Below are 15,748 nucleotides of genomic sequence, written 5' to 3' on the forward strand. Positions count from 1 at the left end.
ATCACTGCTCAGCTTCTCCCTCCCTCTGCCCAGCCCTGCTGCCCTCCCTCCGTCAAGGGCATTCTTTCTAGAACCTTATCCAATAAACCTTTTGTTCTTTCAGCTTTACTGAAGTATAATTGACAAATAAAATTGTAAGATATTTAAAGTATGAATGTGATGATCTGATATATGTATACATTGTGAAAAGATTCTCCTTTTTTTTTTTTTTTTTTTTTTGGTAAGAACATTTAAGTTCTATTCTGTCAGCAAATTTCAATCATATGGTACAGTGTTACCAGCTATAGTCACCAAGTCATATAGTAGATTTTCAGATCTCATTCTGCTTATATCTGAAAGTTTGTAACCTTTTACCAGCCTCTCCCTATTTCTCCCACCCCCAGCCCCTGGCAGTCACCTTTCTGCTGTCTGTTTCTATGAGTTTGACATTTTTTAAAGATTCACATGTAAGTGATACAATGCAATACCTGTGTTTCTCTGTCTGGTTTATTTTACTTTGCATAATGCCCTCTGGGTTCATCCACGTTGTCACAAATGACAGGACTTTCTTCATTTTTAAGGCTGAGTAATAAACATTCTGCTGTATAAATCTATCACATTTTCTTGATCTGTTCATCCATTGACAGACATGTAGAGCCAAGAATACTTGTAAACCAAAGCTTTATCTGAGCCAGTTGCCAGGAAACCTGATCTAAGGCAACAATTAATCACTTGTTTCTCATTGACCTGTGATATTTTCCAATCTTTTCTTCTTTCACCTTTTTTATTATTTGCAGATATTGAATTTCAAAATATGCACGCATATCTATCTTTTTTGCTGTGTGATTTCTTCTAAACTTAAAGGACTTCCTCATATCCACACACCTGAGATTTGATTAGTATTCAGTTATATTTTCTTCCAGTTTTCCTATGGTTGCCATTTTATTATTAGCTGCTTCTTCTAATGAAATTAATGTTAGTAAAGGATTTGAAGCAAACAAATGAGTGCCATTGCCTCTCTCCCTTCATTTGTGATGCCCCTGTTACATCTTAGATGGAGGCTGTATTCTTGCCATATTTTTCGGCTGTGAGAATAATGCTAATAAAATGCTGTTTGGAAATGATTGGCGATGCTATCAACAATTTCCTCCCTGTACATGGATTTTTCAAGGGTTCTTGTCCTGTTGATGAAGCGTCCTGGCCAATTCCCCCTCTCTGCCTCGCTTCAGCATGGCCAAGCACGTTACCATGTTTAATAAAAAGGTTGGATCCCGGGGTACCTGGGTGCCTCAACTGAGCATCTGACTCTTGATTTCACCTCAGACCATAATCCCAGGGTCATAGGGTAGAGCCCCATGTCGAGCCCCAAGTTGGGCTCCACGCTGAGTGTAGAGCCTGCTTGGGATTCTCTCTCTTTCTCTCTCTCTCTCTCTGCCCCTCTCCGGCCCCTGCGCTCTCTCTAAAATTTTTTTTTAAAGGAGAAAAGCAACAACAACAACAACAAAAAAAAACAAGTAAAAGGTTGTATCCCAACCCTGACCCTCTTTTACTTTCCAAGAAACTTACCCATACATGAGGGAACTGGTAACATTGCCCCCAAACACCAAATGGAATTTTACGTTCGATACAAACGTTTACTGCCAAATTGCCACGAAAACATTCACAATTTCGCCTCTTAATTAAACCAAATACTGCAAATGAGGGGAAAAAAGAGTACTAAGTTACGGTCAGAATTTTATTGTCCCATAAACACACTTTTTGTGTGTATTGCCAAGGGAGGATAATATGCTCTTTTCATACAGTCAGCACATTCACGTTTTGCCAAGCAGGCATGAGGCTTCTTTCAAAAGATCCTAGTGTCTCTTGTGCCAACCAAGAAGTTTTTATTCAGATCTGTCGGCAGAGCCCCAGCCAATGGGGTGTTTTCACTTGTGTGTTTTTTTTCCTCATAAGTGTTCATGAGAAACCTACGTATAATGTTTCCCAAACTAGAACTTTGGAACAAACCTGAATGGAATTCACACGTTCAAAACTTAGGTACAGTCTAAACAACCCCTGTAACCAAATGATGTTCGGAGAGCTGGATTTTCCACAAAGCCCCCTTGATGAACTGTGCATACCTGTGCAACCCACAGACGTGTCCTGAGTGCTCCTGGGATGTGGGGAGTGGCGGGGGGGGGGGGGGGGGAAGAAGGTGGATGTCCAGGGCATTCGTATACATCACACAGGACTCAAGCAAACTCAGGGTCTCCAGCATTAATACCCACATGGTACAGAGTTTGGGGGCTTTAGGGAGAGGATGATAAAGACAGCAGTTCAGACTTTCTATTCTTACTAACACATCCCTCTGTGTCATACTAGAGAGCCCCAACTCACTGCCCAAACTTCCCTTCATAGAAGCAATTCTTTGGGTAAACACACTTTCTTCCCAATGCTGTTTGCCTTTTTAGTTTCTTTTCTTCCCCCCAAATCCCTACCCACCCCCCCTTCTTGGTGGCACCATATTCCTCCTCCTTTGCCCCCAGATGTCAGTAGATCCCAAACCTTCTGTAGCATTGTAGAGATTTTCCCAGCCCCTTCCTTGAGTTGTAAATCAAAACTAGTCTCATCTCTGCCTATGTCTGCTAAATAGAGGGGAGGTACAAACACAGGAGCCCAAGACTGCACCCAGTGAGGAGAAGGGGGTTTGGGGTGAGTCTCCACTTCCCAGATGTAGTTTGGCTTTTTGCTTTTCTTTGGTTGTTTCCAAGTAGATATGTTTTAAATTACACATGGTTCACACTGCAAGATTTAATCTCTTTATCATTGCCCTCTTTGGGTTTTCTTGTGGACTCAAAGCTCCATCCCAACCCCTGCTGGCGTGTGTGAGTTTACTATGAAAAAAGAGTATTGGGTTCAATGCTGGCCTTCAGTTACATGGCAAAGCCTCTTCCATCAACTTGGCATTGGTAGAATCCAGGCCAACGTACACTTCCCGAAGTCCTGAGCAAGGCAACTGCGTAGTTTTGCTGCTATCTGTGCATTTCCACTCACAGACGTGTTCTCACTTCTTCCCACCTCACCATTTGCCCTCCTCTGTAACTGCCATCTAAGTGCATGGCTCAGGGAATCGGGACAGCTGACTCTGAGGCCCACAGATGTCTTTGGGTGGCCACTGTACCCAATCTAAGAAGTAGGTAACCACATTCATGGATGACCCAAGAGGGTTTGGTCAGGACACTGTGACAACTTCCTGGAAAGGTTTCAACACATTTTTGAAATGCTGTTGAAGAGTGAAGGGTCACGCACGGTATTTCACAAAGGCATGACTTAGGCCATCGTGTACCAACCCTATCAGCAATTCTTCCCCAAGACCTGAATAAAACTGTCCTACTCACCCTTGGCTCATGCAGGTACTTACTGACACATCTCAAATGTCATGTCTTATGTAGAGAGAACCCCGTAGACTTAGTCAAGCTACACATTTGCCTGAGGGGCAAATTCAGCATGAGAGCCTGAAACCGGTGCCCAACTTCCCTGGGAGACACTGCCCCAGGCCCTGGGAATACGTTGCCGAAAGTCAGGACAGGGTAAGTAGGTGATTCAACAGATCCTCGCCCTAGGTGGAGGTTCATTTATGCCACTGTGAAAATCTGCCCCACCAAAAAATCACCGGGATAGTCAATAGCATCTTGCGGTGGAGACTGCTAGCAATCCATCACCCTGTCCTCTGTGTTAATAGAGTGTAGCCTGAGCACAGGGCTGCCCGGCTAGAGACTACATTTCCCAGATGCGCCGGGAGGCTAGGTGTGGCCAAGTGACTAAGTTAGTAAGTGACTAAGCAACGAGCAACTTCCTCGTTGCTTGAAAGGAAATTGCTCATCCTGAACTTCTGCTTTTTGTCCTTCCCTAGAGTTGGAAAACCAAAGTGCCCAGTTTTGACCAGGCATTTGACCAGGTCATAGTTGGACCATGACTGTGACCTAATACAGGGTTCTTAGGACCTTTTGTGCCATGCACACCTTAGAGTCTGGTGACACCTAGGGATGCCTCCTCAGAAAATTAAGTGCATAAAATAAAATACACCACGAAACACCCACGGGAGTGGCTGAAGTTTAAAAGACAGAAAACCCCTTATATCTGTGAGAATGTGGGGCAACTGGAACTCTTATACGTTGCTTGCTAGGAGGAGTATAATTTCATTCAACCACTTTGAAAAATAGTTTGGCAGTATCCACTAAAGCTAAACATAGGTTTATCCATGACCCAGCAACCCCACCCGTACGTGTATATCCAAGAGACATGAGCACACATATATACTAAAGACATAGATGTTCATGGTGGCCTTATTTATGTCAAAAACAGGAAGTGACTCATGTCCATCAACAGAAGAATATGTAAATCGATCGTTTCTATTCATAAAATGAAATACCACACAAAATAAAGAGAACGGATTAACAATATGCACAAAAACTGGGATGAATCTCAAGACATTAGGTTGAATGAAAGAAGCCAACACAAAAGTGTACATACATTTGCTAGACTTTGTGGTTATCATTTTGCAATATATACAAGTATGAAATCACGATGTTGTATACCCTGAAATTAATGTAACGTTATATGCCAATTATATTGTGATACAAAAGTGCTCTGGGGTCACAGGGGAAGACGAAGAGGCATAGCATAGATTTTGAGAGCAGTGAAAATATTTTGCATGATATTATAATGATAGATCTACATCATTGAGCATTTGTCCAAATCTATAGACTGCACAACACCAAAAGTGAACTCTGAAGTAAACTATGGACTTTGAGTGATTATGATGTGTCAACATAGGTTCCTTCTTGGCAAAAAATGTACCATCCTGGAGAGCCATTAATGGGGGAGACCGTGCATGTGTGGGAACAGGGTAGCTATGGGAAATCTCTGTACCTCCGTCTTAATTTTGTTGTAAACCTAAAACTGTTCCAAAAAAAAAAAAAAAAGATTAAGTCTTTTAAAAAAGTATACATACTACATGGTTTCCCTTATATGAATGTAAAGAACAGATAACACTCATTAATGATACAGGGGTCCGAATAATTTGCAAGAGGGGTGCCACAAAAGGGCACAGGACATACCTGAAATAATGAAAAAGTTCTATATTTTGATACCATTAAAACATATAATTTCACTTACTTATACACTTAAGATCTGTGTTTATTTTATTCACCTTACTATATATATATATATATAACACAGTGAAAAGGTAGAATATAAAATAAATAAATAGAATATATCATTCTTGGGGCACCTGGCTGGCTCAGTTGATGAAGCATGCAACTGTTAATCTTGGGGTTGTAAGTTCAAGTCCCATGTTGGAGGTAGAGTTTACCCCCCCAAAATTCTTGAAAATTATAAAGAAATTATATTGGAATGCACTATTAAAATATTATAAATGTTTTAAAAAACTGTTTCTTGGGGTGCCTGGGTGGCTCAGTTGGTTAAGTGGCTGACTTTGGCTCAAGGTTATGATCTCGCAGTTCGTGGGTTCAAGTCCCACGTCAGACTCTGTGCTGATGGTTCAGAACCTGGAGCCTGCTTTGGATTCTGTGTCTCCCTCTCTCTCTGCCCCTCCCCCACTCGTGCGCTGTCTCTCTTTCTCTGGGAAAATTAAATACGCAATAAAAAAAATTTTTTTAAATACCATACGTTTCTTTAGTGACGTATCAACTAAGTAGCAACAGGTCTAATAATTACCATAATTTCAAGACGATGATGAATACAAGTGATACTTCAAGATGATTGAAACTGATATGAAATATCTACTATTTGTATTGGTGATAAAGTCATAATCATGAATTCATTATAAATTCATAATCATAGTACTTTTAGCAGAATAGCACTGCTAATGGTACTATGGTTCGCTGCCTATACTTGGAATTGAAGAAAATGCTACATATAAAGCAGAGATGTAATTTTTTTCTTATTCCAACTTACGGAGCTTCTGAACTCTATCCATGGACTCTCTGGAGGTCCAAGAACCCCAATGTAAGTAGTCTTGGGGGGTGGTAGAGCAACAGCATCTGGGTACCTGGGTCACACAGTGGTCACGTGGGACAGAGGCTCTTGGGTCAATCTGGCCCATTTTCCATAGGGCTCTTAAGTGAAAGTCAAATAAAGCCCTATTTTTGACGAGCCACCCTATCTGGGGGCTCTTTGTCATAGCAGCTTAGCCTTTACCCTCACTGATACAGACCACTCTTCATTGAATTCACCAACTTATGACCCTCTTTCACCAAATCCAGATGGAGAACTACTTCTCAGACCCTGGTTATTTGGGAATCCGCTGCCTATTGTCCTTAAGGGGATATCCGTTATGATTACCCTCTCCTAGAAGGCACATTTACCAGGTGAGAGTCCTAGCATCCGGCCCCTCCTCCCATCTCAATCCCCAGGCCTTCAGATGGAAGAGCTCTGACTTAAAATGACAGTATCACTTCCATATGTCTTAAACTATTTTAAAAAAAAAGAAAAAATAAATATATATATATAATTTTGAAAAAGTATAACCCCACATACTCACTACCCTGTGGTGCCTAGATCCAGTGGCTGGGACACACAGCCCCATTGGTGGAGGCCATGGGCTCCAAGTCTCCATGTTACCACCGCGGCAGTGGTGACCACTGGCCCCACGAGGGCTGTTGCCCAGGATTTCTAGAAAAAAAAAACAAAACTCTAAACCCTAATATATATATAGTGACTAAAATGCATCTTCAGCAGATCCCATCCGCTGCTGTTGCTTCCCCAATCTCGGACTGACAAGCAAGGAGGACATTTTCTCCCCGAGAGGAGTTAGAATTGTCTAGAAATGTTTAAGAAAACCAAGTCTAATAGAGGCATTTTTGTGTTGTGGAATTTGTGAATTCGAATTTTATATGCTTGCAAAGGGTTCTTGTTTGTTTTGTTTATTTGCATTTAGTTCATGCTTTTCGTTACCCCACATACAATTACGTGTCTTCCGGTTTGTTGAAGCATTGGTCAGACAACGTTTGCCACAATAACGTCTGTCAAAGTGGCCAGCCATAAAAACTCCAGCACCACATTCATCTGAAGGGCGCTCCCAACAACGACGACCAATTTGGCCATACTTATCCAACCTTATAGTATTTCAGGACAGCCAGCTTAGCCTTCTTTCTCTCATGCTTATTCTTCTCGGGAGTGGAAGTCCCCTTTTGAATGTTGTAGTCCTTTTGAATGTTGTAGTCAGTCAAAGGATGTCCATCTTCCAATTGCTGGCCAACAAGGATCAGTCTCTGTTGAACAGGAGGAATTTCTTCCTTATCCTGAATCTTGGCCTTTAACATTTCCTATTGTATCCGAGGGTTCCACCTCGAGAGTGATGGTCTTCACCCTAAGAGTTTCCACGAAAATCTACATCTTGGTGGCAGGTCCACCGCAGACGGTGGATCAGAAAGGAAGTCTACTTGCCAAGTGTTTAATGATTGGGTTGTCAGAGTCAGAGAAATTAGCACAGTGATTCAAATTTAAAATGTGTAACTATTGGATCTGTGATGATTTTGGTGAAATCTCACGGTGCTTTTGTACTGTTAGAATACTGAAGACAATCGAAGTTCAAATTTCAAGTTAAACTTAAGAATTTGAGAAAGTTTGAAAGTTTGAGGTCCTTAAAAAAATCAAGTAGCTTATAATTAAACAAATAGTTGGAAATATCTAAGGGAATTTAAATTGTGAAAATCCCTCTGAAAGTGATGGCTAGGGGCACCTGGGTGGCTCAGTCGGTCAAGCATCTGATTCTTGATTTTGGCTCAGTTCATGATCTCACGGTTTGGGAGATCAGGCCGGACATTGGGCTCTGTGCTGACAGTGCAGAGCCTACTTGGGATTCTCTCTGCCTCTCTCTCTCTCTCTCTCTTTGCCCCTCCCCTGCCCATACTCACTCTCTCTCTCTCAAAATAAATAAATAAATGAACATTTCTTTTTAAAGCGATGGCTAAAATGTGTCCAATTACTAAATAGAGTAAGATAAGTGAATTGAGTATAAACACTTAGGAAAGAACTACCTTTTTACAAATTGTAATCTATTGTGATTCATTTTCAACATGAAGATGCATCTCTAGGGTTGCCTGGGTGGCTCAGTCAGTTGAGCATCAGATTCTCAATTTCAGCTCAGGTCATGATCCCACGGTTGTAGGGTAGAGCCCCGTGTTGGACTCCGTGCTATATGGAGCCTGCTTGAGATTCTCTCTCTCTCTCTCTCTCTCTCTCTCTCTCTCTGTGCCCCTCTCCCTGGCTCACACCTTCTCTCTCTCAAATAGAAAATTAATAAAAATTAATAAAATAATAAAAATAAAAGAGCAGGAAAAACTCTTACTGAACCAAAAACAAACTGAGACACCATTTCTGATGACTACCTACCCAGACCCTTGTTTGCAAGATTCTCACATTGGCCTGGCTCTTAGCAGCGCCTGAGAAGCTTGTGTAAAACATGAATTGCTTAGCCTCTACTCCAAACTCAATCAGGACCGGGGCGGGGCGGGGGGGGGGGGGGGGGATGCCAGGAGCCATGGGTTTCCCCTTCCTGTACCAGAGATGAGGGCACTTCTAGGGCATTGAAGTTCATTTGATACGAAGGTCATGCTTCCAGTGAGAAACTTAAAATGCTTTCGCATCATATCCAATCCACGCGAATACCTGAATGTGTGGTATTCATAACTCCAGGCAGAGTGGACTTAAAACTGTTTCCATGGTAACAGTTCGCGCTCTGGTCTCCATGGTGAGGCTTATAAGGATCCTCCAATTTACTTTATTTAAAATTCTAGATTTATTTGCTGTTGATCAGATGCACATAAAGAGCTGTGCTTTTAAAAATAACTCTAGCCCTATTTCAGGAGTACTATAAAGAAGGAAATAGAAAGAAAAGTAATAGCAATAAATTGGTCTCTCTCATGAAAGCTCATTTCATGTGACAATGAATCAGAATATCAAGGTCAAATGATGTGAAACTGAATTAAGTAGCCCACATATTTTTTTTAATCTGACGCCTATTTGTCAGAAATCGTTTTGTATTATTTAATACCTAAAAGGATTCATTGTTCAACTAGATGTCATTTTTCTGCATTAAAAACGTATAAATCATCTCAATAGCCTTCATACAGGAAATATATTTCTCTTTCTAAAACACAGCTTACACAGATGTCTGATCATGGGAGAGCCCCCTGACAAACTACTCTTGAATCAAACTGCCAGTCCCTGTTAGGGAGAACACCCCACAATTAAATCTACCATGTAACACGAGTTGTCCCTTCAAAACTGTCACCGAGAGTACCATGTTTTCCGTCTTTGTTCAGGTCTGGGTTCATTTAAAAAGTGGAAGTGTCGGGGCGCCTGGGTGGCTCAGTCTGGTTAAGCGTCCGACTTCAGCTCAGGTCACGATCTCGCGGTCCGTGAGTTCGAGCCTCGCATCGGACTCTGGGCTGACAGCTCAGAGCCTGGAGTCTGCTTCTGATTCTGTGTCTCCCTCTCTCTCTCTGCCCCTCCCCCATTCATGCTCTGTCTCTCTCTGTCTCAAAAATAAATAAACATTAAAAAAAATTTTTTTTTAAATGGAGGTGTCAAATAAGGAAGCACTCTGCACCTCCTGACCTCAGGGCCCCAGTGAGCAATTAACATATATTTACTGATTGCTGGCTTGAGGATAGAATCTACTCACTGGAAGGGCTGAAATGGACAGATTACGAGACATCCATTGAGTTATGACAATGCTTTCCGGGGGAGGGGGAAAGAGTGTCAAGCAGCAGACACACAGACTTTACTCTTCAGAAAAGAGAGCCGCCTCTGAGCTGGTCTATATGATGCAGCCCCTCTCAGGGCACCCGCCTGAGTGCCTTTTTTCTGGACTCATCCTGGGGAGGTCCTTCTGCACACTCGAACATTTCTAGCTGCGGTACTTCTCAGAGTGTGCTCGCTCAGTTGGATGAAAGTTTCATACTGCCACAATTCAACGGGACAGGAGGCTCCGTGAAGTCAATGCCCGCAGGCGTGTTCATGACCTCATTGTCTCCAGTCGCCCCTGCTCGGACGCTCAGCGCAGGTGCTTATTACAGACTTGTGGCCTGAGAATGAATGAATGGGTGGATGCATGATTGACTACAGAAGGCCTGAGCAAGGCCTGGGGAGAAGTCCGTAGTCTGGGTGGCACTGTTGCCTTGGGCCAGCAGGCTGAGCTCACTCGGTGCGGGGGTGCAGCTGGCCTTATGAATCCCCCGCCTCGCGGTGGGATCGAGGCAGTGACACGTGTCCCTCTCTGGCCCCACTTCGCAGCTTCTTCTGAATACAGGCTTCACCGTTATCTTCACTGTGTTACTTTTCCTTCACTTCATTTCACCGCGTCTTATGTCCTTTATACTTTTGGAACAAAGGCGTTTCGTTCTGTTATCATGAGACTCTAGTCTTGGAACATTACGTGACATCGAGTTTCTTGTTAAAAGCAAGCTTTCTTCCATGTTTTAATTTTTTTAATGTTTATTTTTGAGAGAGAGAGAGAGAGAGAGACAGAATGCAAGCAGGGAAGGAGCAGACAGAGATAGGGAGACACAGAATTCGAAGCAGTCTCCAGGCTCTGAGCTGTCAGCACAGAGCCTGACATGGGGCTTGAACTCATGAACGGTGAGATCATGACCTGACCCGAAGTCAGATGCTTAACCGACTGAGCCACCCAGGTGCCCCAAAAGCAAGTTTTCTTCTAAAAGAATTATAGATGTCACCCGTGGTGATTTGCAGGCTGAAAATAGGAGGTTCTGTTTGGCCCCTCAAAGGTCTGCTTCCAGCTCTGGTCTCTGACACTACCAAATGTCTTTTTAAAGTCACTTAGTCCTGGGGCCTCGTTTTCTCCATCCATAAGATAAGCTGGAGGGGGGGAAAAAAAAAACTAAAAAAACAAAAAACAGACAATCTCTAGGTTCCCTTCTAGGTCAGGATTCTCTACTCTGCCTGTGGATCTCCTGTACCTGTGACAGGGCCAGGCATGTTGGACACTGAGGTCATGTCCCTGGAACACACACCCTCATCTCATGCAGCACGGCTGATGCCCTGGGGCTGAGCAGAGAACAAGTCCAGGGTTGTCCCGGGCCAACAACAGTAAATGACACACGAATGCCATTCATTCTGTTATCCTAAAGTCAGCGTCATAGGATCAGAAGTGCACTCAAAATCACCAAGTGCCCTTTTTGGAACTCTGGAGCCTATGGGAAAGCTGAATTAGAAACCAATGGCGATGGGAGCATGAGTTAGCAGTTTGGGAGCAATTAGCAGTTTGTTTAGATAAACTTAACAGTATCTTGGTCATCTGCGTGGTTTTTGTTAAACTAACCACTTCATTCTTGGGATAACTTTTGCCCTGGATTTCCTTAAAGTGACATTCAATCTCTAATATGGCATGGGGGTAGGCAGAATAATGCCCCCCCGCAAAGATGTCCACACTCTAAAGCCTGGAACCTTTAGGGGCACCTGGGTGGCTCAGTTGGTTAAGCCTCCGACTTCAGCTCAGGTCACGATCTCGCGGTCCGTGAGTTCGAGCCCCGCGTCGGGCTCTGGGCTGATGGCTCAGAGCCTGGAGCCTGCTTCCGATTCTGTGTCTCCCTCTCTCTCTGCCCCTCCCCCATTCATGCTCTGTCTCTCTCTGTCTCAAAAATAAATAAACGTTAAAAAAAAAAATTTTAGGGGCGCCTGGGTGGCGCAGTCGGTTGAGCGTCCGACTTCAGCCAGGTCTCGATCTCGCGGTCCATGAGTTCGAGCCCCGCGTCGGGCTCTGGGCTGATGGCTCAGAGCCTGGAGCCTGCTTCCGATTCTGTGTCTCCCCCTCTCTCTGCCCCTCCCCCATTCATGCTCTGTCTCTCTCTGTCCCAAAAATAAATAAACGTTGGAAAAAAAAAAAATTTTAAAGCCTGGAACCTTTGTATGTGTTTAGGTTCCATGGCAAGGGGGAATTAAGATTACAGATGGAATTAAGATGGCTAGTTAGCTGGTTTTAAAGAGACACTTCTGGATCATCCAGGTGGACCCACTATAATCACACATTTTTTTAAGTTTATTTATTTATTTTGATAGAGAGAGTGTGAGAGAGGAGAAGAGAGAAAGGGAGGAGAGAATCCCAAGTAGGATTCATGCTGTCGATGCTGAGCCCAATGTGGGTCTCCATCCCACAAACCGAACTGTGAGACCGTGACCTGAGTCAAAATAAAGAGTCTCATGTTTAACTGACTGAGCCACCCAGGCGCCCCTAATCACAAGTGTTTTAAAGTAGAAGAGGAAGGCAGGAGGGGTCAGAGTCAAGGAGGGATACTTGAGGATGCCACACTGTTGGCTTCGAAGATGGAGAAGGAAGATGAGAACCAATAAATGCAGGCAGCCGGCCAGAAGCTAGAAAATGCAAGGAAACAGGTTCTCCCCTAGAGCCTCCAGACAAACACCTTGGTTTTAACTCAGACCCATTTCAGACTTCTGACCTCCAGAAGTTAAAGAGAATAAGTATTGTCTTAAGTCACTAATTATGTGGACGTTTGAACCAGCAGCAAGAGGCAACTGGTAGATGGTATGTATTACAATAATTCAGAAATTTACTATAATGATTTCATTAAGATAGCTGAAAATCGATCAACTTAAAGCAAAAGAAATAGTCAATTAAAAATTCCAGACTGGGGGCACCTAGGTGGCTCAGTCAGTTAAGCATCTGACTCTTCATTTCGGCTCAGGTCATGATCTCGTGGTTGGTGACCCCGAGCCCCACGTCGGGCCCTGTGCTGACAGCTCAGAGCCTGGAGCCTGTTTCGGATTCTGTGTCTTTCTCTCTCTGCCCCTGCCCTGCTCGCTCTCTGTCTCAAAAATAAATGAATGTTAAAAAAAATTTTTTTTAATTAAAAAAGAGAAGGAATCATGACAGGAGCACCTGGGTGGCTAGGTTGGTTAAGTATCTGACTCTTAATTTTGGCCCAGGTCATGATATCACGGTTCATGGGGCGGAGCCCAGCATCGGGCTCTGTGCTGACAGTGTGGAGCCTGCTTGGGGTTCTCTCTCTGCCCCTTCTGTGTGCACGCATGCTCTCTCTCAAACTAAATAAATACATTTAAAAGCAAACAAACAAACAAAAAAGGAATCATGACCTTTATTTTTTGTCTGCTCCTCAGCAGTGAGCCCTGGGGCTTACACGGAGTAGGAGCTTAGTAAATATTGCTCAGCTGAATGATAAACCTTCAGACAGAGGTACTTTAGAGCATGTAGAATGACACCAATGAAACATAAATAGGTCCTGATGTATCAAGCGTTCATTCACTCTCCAGAGAAACGAGCTACCAGGGACCTGAATCGATCGGCAAAACCGACAGTATCTGTTCTTTTTTTTTTTTTTTTTTTTTTTTCAACGTTTATTTATTTTTGGGACAGAGAGAGACAGAGCATGAACGGGGGAGGGGCAGAGAGAGAGGGAGACACAGAATCGGAAACAGGCTCCAGGCTCTGAGCCATCAGCCCAGAGCCCGATGCGGGGCTCAAACTCACGGACCGCGAGATCGTGACCTGGCTGAAGTCGGACGCTTAACCGACTGCGCCACCCAGGCGCCCCAAAACCGACAGTATCTGTTCTATTTCAACTCCTCCTCTGCTACCAGCTCTGGAACAAAGTTGCCCTGCAACTCCTTGAACTGCGGGGAATAAGAGAGTAACTTCTTTAACTTTCAAAATGAAATTGAAAGGGAAATAAAGGAAATAAAATCCGATATCGAAAAACTACAATAAAAAAAAAAAAAGCCCTTATTTTCCCTAATACACTTATCTGAGTTTGGAAACTTTTCACGCAGGGAGTTGGTACTTTCCTTGTGGGAAATGGGTACCCTGAGTTTTTATCCCCACAGGCGAGGTGGGGAGCTGGCAGAATTCATTTCCTTTTCTTGCCTTGGTAACCATCTGAACCGGGCACAGGGAGTTCTGTTCCTTGCCCGAGGCCTCTCCTACTTGGGTTTGAACAAGGGACAGGTGTGGTTCAAGGGTAGTTATAAGGTGAAGATAAGGGCCCCACAGGGTTCCTGCCCACAGGGTGGAGTCACTTGGTCTCTAAGCTGTCACCAGAACCTTTGTTTTGTTTTAAAGTGGTCTGAGATGAAATGGCACTTGTTAAAGAAGAGAAATTCCTTACATTTTTAAGAACAAGATCAGAGCTAGATAAACAACTGCCCAGCTCACTGTTGTATTATACAGTAATATGGGGATTACCGTGAGTCACCCACGGGACAGTCTCTATGAAGTCGAATCAGAACAAGCAACACTGAATTGGGGCCACAGAGAAAGTGCACGCACGTGGCTTGGCCACATCAGAGCAAGGCTTTGGTGATGACAGGCCCAGAAGGCTCAAGTGGGTAGCTCAAGATCTGTTCTTCTTGCCAGAGAGGAATGAAGGAAACGGGGGGGGGGGGGGGGGGGGGGCGAAGGCAAGATGATGGCGGAGGAATTGGAGCGCCATCTGCGCTCTGTCCATCTGAGGTCTTCGGCTCTTTCCACTCCCCTAGTCTTGCTCCTCGCCATTAAAGGTGTTAAAGGTTCATAATCAGACACTTTCTGTTAAGAATCTTACTTGCCACTTTTGCTAAGTCTGCAACCTCGGGCAAGCTACTTGCACTTGCTACTTGAACCTTAGGTTCAACTCCCTCGTCACTGTCCAATCATTGGAGAGGGCGCTTCCTCGCAGTATCATGGTAAACACTCACTGCAACAGGCGTGGAGTCCAAGCTACCCCAGACACTTCGCAATCGACCCTCCTGTCCCTCGGTGTCCATACTCCAGACGGGGCTGGCACATCTGAGAGCATCCAGCTTTGTATATTTCTTAGAGTCCCTAGCCTGGAAAGAGCTGTGGATCTAGGGTCTCAAGAAGTGGTGGCCCAGCCCCAGAAGCCCTTCTCCCTTTGCATGTGTTCAACTTGCCATCTGCCAGGAGCCAGGAGGAGACTGGAAACAAGCTGCGGTGACTTCCCCCTTCATTTCCAGCAGCCCCTTCAGTTCCTCCAGCCCACTTATGGCTCATTGTCAATGCTGAGCTGCCTTGTTTGACTTTCTGATAAGAGATGGGGAGGCAGTAATGTTGCTTATTCATATTATTTGCCCTAGACTTTGAGACTTCACGGCAACCCATGGTGCAGCCTAATGGTCTTCGACAGAAGCCTGGAATTTCCTGGAGCACCCTTAGTGCCAAGCATTTACGTTCTCACTGGAAGGGAGCAAATGAGGCACAAGAGACAGCCAACAACTTAATTGTCCTTGGTGCCCAAGCCTGGTGGACTTCTGCAGCCTTCAGTTATTAATGTAATTGGAGCAGAAAAAAACTGATACAATTGTGCAAACAACCGTTATCAGCCGGGTTTAAAAGAGACAAGGATGCGTAAGCGAGGGCGATAGGTCAAAGAAAAAATTTAATACAGACGGCAAAGCAGCAAAGATAGTTGAGAATGCCAAACAGTATCACACATTTTCAAGGGACAAGAGTCACTATTCTTTTATGCATGACACAAATGGCTTGTTTCTGCCGTCCCAAATGACAGCATGTTGGTGCCCGTCTCTCATCTGCGACAGTGCCTAGGTTTTATTTTACAGAAACTGAGACAGTGGCATCTCGCCTAATCTTTTTTATCTGTTATTTGAGAGAATCTCACATTAGCAACTTGCATTTTGCAACATTCTGAAAGATGGGTATCTTGAAATTACCTAGGTAACCACCCACAAGCACAATTCTGCAATCGTTGGG

General features: G+C 44.0%; 1 pseudogene; it reads right to left on the reverse strand.

The window, feature by feature from the left end:
* Nucleotides 1–6,947: 6,947 nt before the first annotated feature.
* Nucleotides 6,948–7,377, reverse strand: LOC123587472 (annotated as a pseudogene).
* Between the last annotated feature and the right edge of the window lie 8,371 nt (nt 7,378–15,748).

This window comes from Leopardus geoffroyi, chromosome D3 (assembly GCF_018350155.1).
Source record: "Leopardus geoffroyi isolate Oge1 chromosome D3, O.geoffroyi_Oge1_pat1.0, whole genome shotgun sequence".
Taxonomy (NCBI): domain Eukaryota; kingdom Metazoa; phylum Chordata; class Mammalia; order Carnivora; family Felidae; genus Leopardus; species Leopardus geoffroyi.